The sequence below is a fragment of the Sus scrofa genome, chromosome 6 (genome assembly GCF_000003025.6).
Source record: "Sus scrofa isolate TJ Tabasco breed Duroc chromosome 6, Sscrofa11.1, whole genome shotgun sequence".
Classification (NCBI taxonomy): Eukaryota; Metazoa; Chordata; class Mammalia; order Artiodactyla; family Suidae; genus Sus; species Sus scrofa.
In genome coordinates this window covers 32,631,076-32,645,039 of record NC_010448.4, presented here as the reverse complement: position 1 = coordinate 32,645,039, position 13,964 = coordinate 32,631,076, and the positions used below count along the sequence as shown (strand labels likewise).

Sequence of the window (13,964 nt, the reverse complement as noted above, 5' to 3'; positions counted from 1 at the left end):
TAAATACTGATGGATGACAGAACACTCCTCAGACTGCATGTCCCCTCCTTGTCCACAAGAATATCACAAGAAACCAGATCAAGGGATGTTAAGATATACTACGCTATTGCATTCCCTTGAACGACCAGTCTAATAATCATATTTTTTAAAGAGCATGAAAGAAATGAAATGAGTTTTGCATAGCTTGTTAGCTTCTGGATCATTGAATTCTTTACTCAGGGCTCACAAACTAGCTGTTTAATAATCTATTTTCCTTTATTGGTTTTCTTACACTGCAAAAGCTCATTGAAAGAAATTCTGCTAACATAGAAGTGTATTTTTAAAAAACTGCATCTATCCTCTCCTCCCATTCTCACTTCCCAGATGTAGCCTCTGTTAACAGCTTGAAGAATATCGTCTTTCTTCTATGCATATGCATGTATAGATATACACCTATACATATGTAGCTTTAAGGCAAAAATAGGATATGTGTGTGTGTATGTATTTTTTCACTTACCACATGGTAGGCATTTTTCTATGTCCATACAGATAGGATTATATTTATTAATTGATTCAGAATATTTTATGAGCAAAGAAAAATGTGGATTATAGATAAACAAGAATGGTAAAATATGGATCGTTGTTACAGCCCCTTGATGGCACATGGAGCTGATAATACTATTCTTTCTACTTTTTTGTATATTTTAAAGTTCCCTAAGAATTAAATTGATAAAGAAATACTTAGCACACTTCATACTAATGAAGACTTGCAAAATGATTTCCTCTGAGATCTCAAATAAGATAAGGATGCCTGATATCAGTACTTCTACTCAACACTGTAATGAAGTTCCTGGGTACTATAGTAAGGGGAAAAAAGAGAGAGGAATTTAAACAGAAGAAATAAAATAGTCACTATCCATTCATTTTCATATGAGGAAAATTCAAGAAAAATCTACAAAGCATTAGAATTAATTAGCGAATGTAGCAAGGTTGCTTTCACAAGGTTGTTACAGAAAACTCAATTGTATTTTTTATCTACCAGCAACAAAGAAAAAGAAAATAAATTCATTTTTCGGTCACACCCATGGCATGTCGAAGTTCCTGGGCCAGGGATCGAACCCATGCCGCAATAGCAACCCAAGCTGCTGCAATGACAACACCAGATCCCCTACCCACTGCACCACAGGAGAACTCCAAATTTTTAAAGATTGACAGAAAACATCAAGTACTTAGGAATAAATATAATAAAAGTTATGTAAGACTTCTATGGTGACATGACATTGAAAAATATTAAAGATAGCCTAAAGCAATGACTTATTGAGTACTTTCATGTATGCCAGATACTCTGGTAGACTGAGGGAACAGTGATAAGTAAAAATTAGACAAATGTTGGCGTTCCCACTGAGGCTTAGTGGGTTAAGAACGTGACTAGCATCCATGAGGATGTGCGTTCGATCCCTGGCCTCACTCAGTGGGTTAAGGATCTGGCCTCGCTGCCAGCTGCAGCGTAGCTCACAGATGTGGCTTGGATCTGGCATTGCTGTGACTGTGGCGTAGGCCAGTGACTGCAGCCCCAGTTTGACCCCTAGCAGGGAAACTTCCATATGCTTCAGGTATAGCCCTGAAAAGAAAAAAAAAACTAGACAAGAATTTGTGCTCTTGAACTTGCAGTTTGGTGGGATAACCAATAATCATTAGATAATCATGCAAACTAATGTCATATTACAAGTGTGGAAGGACTACAGAGGAAGGTACGTGGTGTTTATGAGAGCTTTAGATATGGGATATGACCCAGTCAAAGAACCAGGGAAAAGTCCTCAAGCTGAGCTCTAAAAGAAGAAAATGAGTTAAATAAGTAAAGAGAAAAGAACATTCCAAACAAAAAGGTGTGAAAACTTTGTGCAAAAAGCAAATATGAACCGTCATCGAATCAACTATTGGTATTGATGGTTATGTAGGTCATTAATAGACTGTCTGCCAAAGAGGCTGCAAAGATTCCCCACCCTGACTTCCGTAGTACCTTCCTAAGCCATCTGACTTGCTTTGGCCAACTGGATGAGAGCAAACAATGATGCAAGCGAAGGCTTAAAAAAACATTGTACATTGAGGCTTTCTCTCTCTTGTTGCACTCAGAACCATGGGACCACCATATAAACAAGCTCAGATTAGCCTCCTGGAGGTTAAGAGATTGCATGGAGCAAGAGTAACTGTTCCAACTGACTATTCAGGCTGCCAACCACCAGACATAGGAGAGGGGCCATCCTAGACCATCCAGCTGCAAAATGCCAACTGACCTCAGACATAAGAAAATCAAGAAAGAGACAAAAAACCAAGTCAGCTAAGACCAGAAGAACCACTCAGGTAACTCATAAAGTCATGAGCCAAATAAAATGGTTATTATTTTAAGCCACCATATTTTAGAGTAGTTGTTAAGCAGTAAAAGCTAACCAATACAGGTTGCCCGCAGTTTTCTGTCCTGACTAGCAGTGTGTTAGGAAATGACTTTGCATATACGTCTTGGTGTACCTGGCACAGAGCAAGTCCCCAGTTATTACTTGTTATTTAGATAAATTAGGAAGATGGACAGATGAGGAAACCAAGATAGAACTAAATTAAATTGAAATACCCAACTCACCCATGGGGAAGGAGATATTTGGGATTAGTTGCTAGGTCTTCAAATCCCAATTCAGCATTCATTCAAATCCATCATCGTCTTATCTTACTAATGGAGAAAAAGAAACATTTTTCAAAGTCACAAATCAAAAAAGTTCAGTGTGCTGGGTTTCAACCAATCTACATTTTTTGAAAAACTTGTGCCTTTTAATCCTGACAATAAACCTGGGCTTGTCAGGCTTTTAAGAAGAGCGTTCCAATAAGAAAGACCACTGGAAGGGCTGGCTTCAGTTTCAGTAGAGAAATATTGCTGTCCCCTGGGGAGAAAATGTAGCAGACAAGCATTTTCCCTGACCTGATTGGTCTAATAGTAGCCACAAATCATGAAGGGTTAAGCAAAGTTTATGAAGTCTCTTCAGCAGGGGACAGTAAAGTTTATTTTTTTGGTCCAATCTGGGGAATTACAAAAATATTATTTTCCTGGAACTTGGAAGGAGAGACAATATGAATTTCAGGAAAATATTTTTGCCATTAATTATGTCATAAGCAAAGAGTAAAATAAACTGTTTATTATCACATATAAAATGCTTTTGATCAGTCAACTGAAAAACTAATTTCATTTTCTCATTACACTGCCTCAGGCATCCTTTAACGTCAATTTTTATTGTAGCAAAAGCAAGGAAATTAAAATGATCCGTTATGGTGCAGAGAGAAACATTTGCTTCAGAATTTTTAAAAGTAAGAATAATAAAGCACTGAACCTCTTTATCATTCATAATAATCACAACTCATCAGGCGAGGGAGGAATTCTGCTCCAAGGATCTAGAATACCAGCCCACCATAACCCTCTCCTTGAGTCCCGGGAACCCTCAGGGTTGGTCAGCACTGAAGAAGTTGCCAAGGGCCCTGTGCATGTATCTCACAGAGATTGTGTTGAATGTCCACCTTCACCACCTCAAGGTTTCACAGATGAAATCGGGTGGGAGAGGGCTCTGTTTTCACCCAGAGAAGCTAAAAAGAAAGCTATGCAGAGGATTGGGGAACTATAGGGGCTTGGTCTCAGCATTTTGGCCCAGTAGCTACTATTATGGAAAGAGAAATGATCTGATAAAAAATACGAAGTTAGAAGACATCTTTTCCAAACTTGGCCCTGCCCCTTACAAACACTGTGATCATGGCCACCATCCACGGTCTGAGTGTCTTGACGCAAAGCAGTGTTATAAAGCATTAATAAGCCCTTTGTAAAGTCATGATAAAAGCCCATTTTACATTAGTTGTTGAGATAACCGTGATTTGACTGGGGCGGACCTGGGACTTGGCTGCTTCTAGCGGAGGACCATTGACTAAGTACAGAGCTCTTGCTTTTGGCTTTAGCTGAGGAAGTTATTCTGATGTAGCGGGGGAGGGAGGAAGCGGGGATGGGAGGTGAAAAAAGAAGGCCTTGGCATTGGGGTTTCAACAGAACCTCTGGCCTCATTCAGCCTGAATGATCTGATTGAGGGCCCACGGAAAGAGGAATAGGGAGAAACTAAAAGAACTATGACTTCATGAGAATTGCGTGAACATCCTGATCCAGGGTCTAGGTAACAAAGCTGTTGAGAGGCCTTGTCCTCTGTCCCAGTTTTACACACACACACACACACACACACACACACTGCAGCATCAGCAGTCAGATGCTATTGTAATTAAGGAAACACACGTGGTGGTGCAAGTCTTGACAAGATGGCAAAGGCAGAAGGAAATGAGGAGACTTGCTCTTTGGTACACAGAGCCTTCCCTGCCCTCCACCCTCAAACCTGGGAATGTCCTAAAAAGCTGAGGCAGAGTTCCCTTATTATGACTCTTGTGGCTGGTAAGAGAAATCTTAGCCAAAGCCAAGCAACCTGTCCACTCTAGCTACATGCAGATCTGATGGAGAGAATCACTGTCCTCTGAGAGTTGAACAAATACCCCCAGTTTCCCAATAGTCCAGGCAGAGATAAAATTTTGAGCCTGTACACTCTAAGCAGCTCTGTATGTCAGGTAGGAGCCAAAATAATACAAAACCTCACCCTTGAGGATAAGTGGATCTACTAGGGAGTCAAAACTCAAAGATATGACATGACTTCAAGAACAAATAGCAGCAGTTCCCATTGTGGCTCAGTGAAAATGAATTTGACTAGCATCCGTGAGAATGAAGGTTTGGTCCCTGGCCCCACTCAGTGGGTTAAGGATCCGGAGTTGCCATGAGCTGTGGTGTAGGTTGTAGACATGGCTCAGATCCCGCGTTGCTGTGGCTGTGGTGTAGGCCAGCGGCTATAGCTCCAATTCAACCGCTAGCCTGGGAACCTCCATATGCTGTGGGTGTGGCCGTAAAAAAAAAAAAAAAAAAAAAAGAGCCAATAGTAAATAATATATAACTGTGATTCCAGTTAGGACAGATGGACAGTGTGGAGTAGGGGGAGGGCCGGTCAAGAAGGAGGCCAGTCAAAGCATTCTCCAATTTATAAGACCTTATTATTGACCTCCTTTATTTTACTCTTGTCCCACTCACCTCTGAGAAATGTGTGCTGGTTGTAACCCCATTATAAACTCCAGGGAAGGACTTGCTGGTGAGTCACTATGACCAGACACTCAAACAATAAAGCCAGTGAGGTGTTTTTATGGCTCAGCTTTGCTTTCCTCAGCGATGGCTCCATTTTTAGGCACACAATCCCATGTGATTGACAACCAGGAGCTCCAAACTTACATCCTTCTAGTATCAAGAGAAAGAAGGCTTCAAAGCAACACAAGTGCCCATTAATGGTTGATCAGTTTAAGAAGACATGGTATATCTACATATATACCATGTATATATATTATACATATATAATGTATATGTTTTATATATATATATATATATATATATATATATATGCATACACATATAGAGATGTAGTATATATTTAGAAATGGGCTATTACTCAGCTATAGAAGAGAAAGAAATATTGCCTTTTGCAACAACCTGGATGGACCTAGAGAATATTACACTGAGTGAAATAAGTCAGAGAAAGACAAATATTATATGATATCACTTACATACGAAATCTAAAATAACAGTACGAATTAATCTACCTATGAAACAGAAACAGACTCCCAGACATATAACACAAACTTTAAGGTTACCGAAGGGGAGAGAGAAGGGAGAAGGACAGGTGAGGAGTATGTGATTAACAAATACAAACTACCCCACCTACAATAGATAAGCAAAAAGATGTACGTATTGGGAACTCTACCCAGTGTCCTATCATGGAATTCTAATCATGGGTATAATCTGCAAAATAAAAACCAAATCCCTGTGCTGAACACCTGAAACTGACACAGTGTTGTAAAGCAACCACACTTCCATAAAAACAGAAAAGAAAAAGAGAAGCCTCCTTCTGAGAGTTCAAACACAAGCTCTCAAATTGAATCTCTGGACCTAGATGGCTTGGCGTGGGCGGGGTGCCCATAAAAGCCGGGTCAGTACAGTATTCTGACTGACCAGGCATGAGTCACATAACCTTTCCAGAGGCTGAGAGGAGGGTGGTTTCTCAAGGGTAATAAATATAGGGCTCTTCCTGGAAAAGGATGGCATGGGGGCAGAAATCAGCAGATGGCTCTTTAAGTGCCAACACCTCTGCGTCGCCCTCTCCAAGCCTTCATTAGGGCTTGGTTGGGAGCAGGGGGCGGGATCTGAGGGCAGATCCCAGGTCTCCTCATGCCTGTGGCATTCGACAGGCACATGCAGGTACGGGGCAAGTGTGGAACAAACCTGCTTTTCTCCAGCCAAGATCGGCCAACCTGATGAAAAGGACGATTAATCCAGCTGCCTCCCACTAATCCACCGGCCCATTTGGTAACCATCTGCCCTTCTCATTCCACAAGGCAGCCCAAATTAAAGAGGCCTGTATTTGTTTTTTTGGAAAATGTTAGGATTTTTCAAGTAAACAATAGAAACTTTATAAAGCCATGAGATTTATTGAAACTGCCAAACTGTCTGGACTTGATCAAACTGGTTTATGCTGATTTCAATGTGCACTCCATTCTCTCCGTTCTATTATCATAAACAACAATTTCTATTTATTTATACAGGACCGGAACTTCTCTTTATGTTTTTCATGGAGCATTTCATTTGATCTGCACCAAATCCATGTGTGGGTAAGTACTATTGTACTATTGGCCACCTAAGTGATGAAGGGTTTCCAGAACTCTCCTTGGTGCCAGGCAAGTAGTATTTGGAGCCCAGGTCTCCAGATTGAAAACTGTGTTTGTTCTGGTGTAGTCTGTTGTGCCTCATAAATACCCTCTGGTGTCATTCATTACCAGTACAATGTTAAAAAGAAAGGAAAAGTGAAAGAAACATTTACTCATTATCCACACTGGGGATTTGTGCTCCTTCAGACCTCAACAGCCAAGGTCATCATTATACTGCATTATAATCAATTAGCAGATGTACTGCTTCTGAGGAAAAAAACGCTGTCCTAAATGCATGGATGGATACATGGATGAATAAGAAATAATCCTCATCCTCAGAAAGCTTGATGCCTAGTTGTGGGGAGTTCCCGTTGTGGCTCAGCAGTCACGAACCCGACTAGTATCCATGAGGATGTGGATTCAATCCCCAGCCCTGCTCAGTGGGTTAAGGATCCAACCTTGCTGTGAACTGTGGTGTAGGTTACAGAGGCCTCTCGGATCTGGTGTTGCTGTGGCTGTGTCGTCGTCCGGCAGTTATGGCTCCAATTGGACCCCTAGCCTGCAAACTTCCATATGCTGCAGGTGAGGCCTTCAAAAAAAAAAGGCTTTATGCCTAGTTGTGGATGCAAGCAAGACAAACTTGAGAAAAAGAAAATATATGCCCTTGTAAACTTTATAAACATTTAGATAGGTAGATAAAAGTTTGATAACAAAATAAATGAAAATGTGGCCCAACACAGCCTATGATAAAAATTCCATACGGATTGTACAGAGGACAAATGAAGAACAAATGACAACTAAAAAAGTCACCCTTTAAAGGCCACCTGTGCCCAATCAAACCTGTTAAAGGACAGCAGGTCACTTGACGTTCACTCAAGGTTTTCCCCAAGATTAAGTAAAAACTTGGGTCTTCTTCAAAGTGTCACAGACTCTCCCTTAGGCTGTTCGTGAATAATTAGACATCATTTTTTAAGTCATTAATTAACGACATCTTGGAACTCTTCTCAGATTTGAAAGTGCATGGGCTCGTCTTGACCTTAATAGTTCATCAGAAGCCTCGGGAAGATGTAACACCTTGTTTTCTTCCTTCTCTTTCCCTCATGACTATGCCTAGCAAGAGTCTGTATCCACAGCAAAAGCTAAATTCTATAAGACTGGTATTGAAATAAATCTAATTTAGCTAATGAGCTCTAAGTACATGGCTGCTTTAACCATGCAGTGTGAAGGGAAAACACTCCCTGAGAGGCTGGCATAGCTCAGAGCTGCATGGGAAGCAAACCATCAATTCAGCTACTTCCAATAGCCTGACCCTCATTTGCTTTTTTTATTTTTCACTTTAATTGGCGTACACTTACAGTGTTGTGTTAGTTTCAGGTGTACAGCACAGTGACTCAGTTATACGTATACATCTAACCATTCCTTTTTCCCATATAGTTGATCACAAACAGTTGAGCCCTGTGCTCCACAGGAGGCCCTTATTAATTATCTATTTCATACAGTGAAGAGGACATGTTATCCCCATCTCCCGATTCCTCCCTCCCCCACCCCCACAGTTTCACCTGTGGTAACCGTAAGATTGGTTTTGAAATCTGTGAGTGTTTTTGTTTTATAAATAAGTTCTTCATCTTAAAATTAAATTCCACATAGACCGTCGTTTGCTTTTACCTTGAGCTTTCCACCTAGCACACCGTGGATCATCTTAAAAGAAAGGGAGAGACGAGTAGTTTGGTTGACTGGGGGCTTACTCTAGATCCTTGGGGTGGGGAGGTGTCTTTAACCTCTGCAGCCCCTACCCTACCCTTAGAGACATTTCCTTCACGGCCATTTGAACCAAGAAGGGACCTATTTCCCATGGACAGGAAATGCAAACAGATTTGAGCCCCAGGGACTATGGGAAGATGCACCTGAACAGTGCACAGAATAAATAAAGTAATTGGAATCTTTTTATTAAATTCCGTGCTTCAGAAACTTTCATTTTTTTCTCTCCTCCTCTACCCTGTTAAATGCTTCCACTTGTGCCTGTAAGATCTGTGCTGAAACTGCCTTAATAAATTATATCTCTTCTGAGCAATGAGTTGATCCAGCCTTGTTTGGTACATCTGTTATAACACATCACAGCCTCCCATAATTACTCTTTTATTTAATTCTACACATTCTGATTAGCTGTGTCGGTTCCAGGCGAGCACTAGGAGTGTGGTAAGTGCCCTTCATTCAAAAAGAGTTCTTCAGAACAGTGTGAAGTGAAATTAAAGTAATTATTAAGTCATAGAAACTAAACGCAATTCCACCATCGGCAGAAGGGCTGGCGAATAGCTAGCACGCCACAGCAAGACGTGTTCAGGGCTCCTTTCTGCAATAAGTCTCCATATCTCGTTCTTGGCAGTGACATGCAGTGAGTGAAGAGGCAGGAAAACAGAGGCGAGGACTGCTTAAAGATTTAAAAGGAGGCTTCTCCCAAATGCCGATGGAGAGCCGAGAAGCAGCAGTCTTAGAGCAGAAGTGATGTGTGATGCAGTAGTTGGACAAGCCTGTCTTCTTTAGCTCTTCTCTGTAGTTTCATGACTATTCTGTGGGCTGAGAAGCTTTTAGTACAGAAGAGACAATTAAATTCAAGCTTTTCACCATTGTATCTCTTGCACAGAGTGAGTAATAGGGCATAGGGCAATAGTCTGAAATTAGATTGTAGCAGAACATGTGTACTGACCTTTTCTCAGAGCGGGTCTATTTACTCTATGCTGCAGCTCAACTTGTAGGAACTGCTGTACTCCTCACCAGAGTAAAGGTTAAGAAATATATGCATCTTAATTCATCTGGATTTCAACTCTGCTCCAGTCTTCTGCTTACTGTATAGACCAGCATGGATTGGCTTCAAGGAAACTGAGGAGGCAAAACCATGTTGAACTTGGTCCTACATTAGTTTTTCTACTATTAAGTGCAGTGGTCCTCAACGTAGGGAGAGGATCTTTGCATTTCTGACAAATTTGCACAACCTCTTCAGAGGCAGTGTTAGTGATATCTGGGATCTTATCAGAAATGCAGATTTTGAGGCCTTATGCCAAACCTCCTGAGTTGGAAACTTTATAATTCAACAAGCACTACGGGTGATTTTGATGCACACTACTGTTTGAGGACTGTGTCTGTGTCTGTGTGTGTGTGAGAGAGAGAGAGAGAAAGAGAGAACCCTCCAAATGCTTTTAATGTTCAGCCACTGTTTCCTAAAACGTGAAATGCAGCAGGTACCACTGGGAACACACAAATATTAAAGATAAGTCACTTTGGGTCGTCTGGAGGATGCGATTTCAAATGGCACTGAAATGTAATTTTAAATAATATTGAATCTCTTAGCATGAGTGTTAATCCTTTTCAACCCTTCTCACTACTCAAGAAGACTCAGGTTAGTACTAATAGGCTCCTGAATATCTCTTTAACACTTGATAATCTCTCTTTTAAATAAAGACATGCCAGGACTCAGGCTCGGAACCTTTAGCATTCAGTAGTATCAAGAGAGAATATGATTAATAACATTACCTTTTATTTGAGTTATCCTTGTAGGTTGCTTTCTACTTATCTCAAATGATACCAGTTTTTATTGTGGTATAAATTTTCCTTTTCAATTAATTCTTTTCTGAAAGGGGAGTAAACCAATTTGAAAAGAAATACTAAGTAAATCATTCAAATAACAGAGTACACATGACTCTCGGGAACTCACTGTAGAACAGAGAAAGCGGGCCATTTCCAGGACGGTACTCCATCAGTACAGATTAAGCCTAATTTCCTAATTTCCAGCTTGTATCTCCCGGCCTTGACCTTCAGAAAGATGACCTAAAGCCTGCGACATTTGCCATCAGTAAAGAAAAATTCCGTTCTGGTGACTACACAATTTAGTGAGATAGAAAAAGTGACTCATATATTTCAGAACAGTTTCTAATGACAACATTTGAAATCAAAAAGGTTCTAAATTACCCAGACAATAAAATATCAACCAGAATTAATTCCTTAAAATTCAGATTAATTGAATTTGGGATTTTTTTTGGGGGGGACATGTTTTCTAATTTTTATAAAAGTAAATTTTTCAATATAGCATTTGGAAAGGAAATAGAAAGAAGAAAACTATCACATCGTCTGTACTTAAGTGCCTAAAAGGGACTGTTAAGATTTTAGTTAATTTCCTTCTAGTGTTTTTTTCCTCCATAAGATTGCAGTGCCCATAAACATATAATTCTGTGCATGATATTGTAACTTTTTCTTTTATATTTTAATGAGGACTTTATTGTGTGGATAATAAAAGAATAATTAAATGCCTTTATAATGATTTCTGTATCTATGTTTCTGTTATAAAATATCTATCTCTTAGGTTACTTTTGGCTGCAAATTAAAAAATAACTCAAGTTGGCTAAAACAATAAAGACATTTATCATGTCACAAAGTAGAGCAGACCTTCAGAACTGTGACATCAAGAATGCAGGTTCTTAGGTCTTCCTAGTGTGAGCTCCATCCTCAGCCTGGTAGTAAAAAGGTTCAACAATTTTAGATCAGGACCAGCTTCCCATGGAAGATGAAACTAGTGTCTCCCTAGATCTTTCTTAGGAAAAAAATCTAAGAAATCTAAAATCTAAAACCTTCTGCAGAAGTTCTTCCAGCGGACCTCTCACCTCTCATGAGTTGCAGTTGAATCTCATGCCCACTTTTTTTTTTTTTTTTTTTGGCCACACCCACAGCATATGGATGTTTCCAGGCTAGGGATCGAACCTGAGCCATAGCTGTGACCTCTGCCTCAGCTGCAGCAATGCTGGATCCTTAACCCACTGCACCACAGCAGGAACTCCTCGTGCCCTCTTCTGACTCAGTCACTCACTGGTTAAGTAAGGAATTCCCTGATTGGCTCATGCCAAGCTTCTTGGGAGGAATGAAAGTTGGTGAGTCAACTGCCTTTCCCTTCAGAAAAGAAAAGCGGTTGGGAGGCCTTTTCAGTATATTGACATAGCAAATAGAGTGGTACAGTGTTTAAAGAAGATATTTAACCTCTCTCAATGGCTAATTGCTTTTACATAGGGCATAAAATCTAACTAGCCTCTGGATAACTTCTAGTTCCTCTATGCTTTGGTCCACTCTGTTCGTCTAGCTTTATTTGCTCACTGTTTCCAGGATATGTGTACATTCTTATCAACCTTTATTCTCCTTTCTTCCATGAACATAGCATTTTCTTCCAGGATGATGTCCTTCTAATCAAGTTTTATTTCAACTGCCCCTCCATAACCAATTCCAGATACTTGTATTTATAGAACACCTCTTAGTTAAACAGCACTTTCCCTCATACATTTGTTGATTTACCTCCTATGGCCGTGTCTTACATTTGTCCATCGAACATGTACTCCTCCATGTGTCTTGGTGATGGCACCCTAAATTTCCATGGAGAAACACTCCTACTCCCTGTTTATCCACTAATCTTTGCTCAACAGAGAATAAGGATCAGACAGCCACAAGAACTATTTCAAGGAGGAGCTTGTGACCCAGTCCAAGTCCATTGGGCTGAATCCCATGACTTTTAGAACCATTTGGAAGAGAGAATTTACTCTTTCTTTGTTGTTTTTGTTTCTTCTTTTAATTTTTTCTTAAATTTTTTTGAGAATTTGCTTTTAGTTGGGATGGCTGGTGAGATTTAAATCTGGAAATCCTGGCAGACATCTTGCTACCAAAGAGACAGCCTGCCTGGGAATGAAGCCAACCTAAGGTAAAGCATATGTAAATCAAGAGATGAAGAAGACGAGACTACCACTGAATACCCAGATCCGGCTATGCCTAAACACAGCACTACCTCTGGGCTTTCAGCTGTGAACTAAAGCATTCCCTTTTTTACTATGCCAGTTTGAATTTGATCCCATCACTTGGAACCAAGACAACCATGGCTAATATGGCTCCTTCATCATTCTAATTCTGTTCATCCTTAAAGGCTTAGTTCAAGTGCAGCTCCTGCAAGAATTTTTCTCTATGCACTCTAAGCTCCAATTTGCTCTCTCTTCTGAATGCCGAGAACCCAACCCATAAACGGTTCCAGCTATTTATAGTCTGTTGTGCCTTTTTTTAAAAATGACTTTTAACCCTAAGTAAAATATTTCAGGTAAAGGCCACGTTTCAGGGGTCTTTTGTATTCATATCAAGACTTACGATAGAGCTTAGCACATAGTAGAGACTCCCTAACTTATTGTATGACTTTTTTTTTAATGAGCTCAAGATGTTTACTATGCATGGGGCACCTGGGAAGGGACTAAGGGACTATTGGACTTTTCAAATATAATGTGAGTTTCCTGCTATGACCCTGGAGGACACAACTGTTTCAGCCTCTGAGGAAGGTCCTTGAAAATGGACCCTCCCAACCACAGCTGGCATCTATGTAAATTGATGAAACAAGGAAGAAAGATGAAAGCCAAAATGTCACTCAGTAAATGAATAGAGACCAAAGTGGAAGAGGAGCCATCAGGAATGATAGGTCCATGAATTTACTCATACTGAAGCCCACATCGGACAGAGGTAACTACCTAGCCTTGGTGGCACTGGACCAGAAAGCCTCCCCCAGAATGAAAGAAGCAGAGAAATGATGCTCCCCATGGAGAGCTCACTCCCAAGAGGAATAAAGTCAGATTTGAGCCTACCATAGCCAGTTACTCCCCTCATGTTTACAATCAAATATGTCCCTTTACTTCCACAAGGAAGGGATGAAGAGAAAACCAGAGGAGCCACATCTCTGGAGTTCCCTCCACCTTGAAGGAGACATCAAGGGCAGAAAAGAAGCCTTCACACCCCCCAAGGGTGCGCCTGTGGGTTCGATGGTTGCTAATGACCTCTTATAATCCTCGTGATAGAAAAGGATCCTCAAAGTGATTTTACGGAAATAGTTCAAGAGAAGGGGTGATACCACGGAGGAGAAGTAGGCACTGTCACTTCATACGAAAAATTCCTCTTCTTTCATTATTTCAGTCCTGGCTTTTTCTCCTTCAGGGTTTGCTTTCCAAATCTTTCTTTCCCATGTTTTTGGGACTAGGCTGAAGTGGAATTTTATGCTTCAAGAAGAGAGTTGATGAATCATGGAAAGTGTAATTGACAAAGAATTGGCATGTTTTTCACTCTTCTTTTTTCTGCATCAGCTGAATAAGATTAGTGTCTTACATGGATTATTTTTT

General features: G+C 40.4%; 1 long non-coding RNA gene across 1 annotated transcript in view; it reads left to right on the top strand.

Annotated features, from left to right (window-relative positions):
* The window catches only part of LOC106509442, a 28,794-nt gene continuing 21,100 nt past the window's right edge, over positions 6,271-13,964 (top strand). The window contains exons 1-2 of the long non-coding RNA XR_002344602.1: positions 6,271-6,448; positions 6,685-6,750. This is a non-coding gene — a long non-coding RNA (uncharacterized LOC106509442). The remainder of the gene's footprint in view (positions 6,449-6,684; positions 6,751-13,964) is intronic.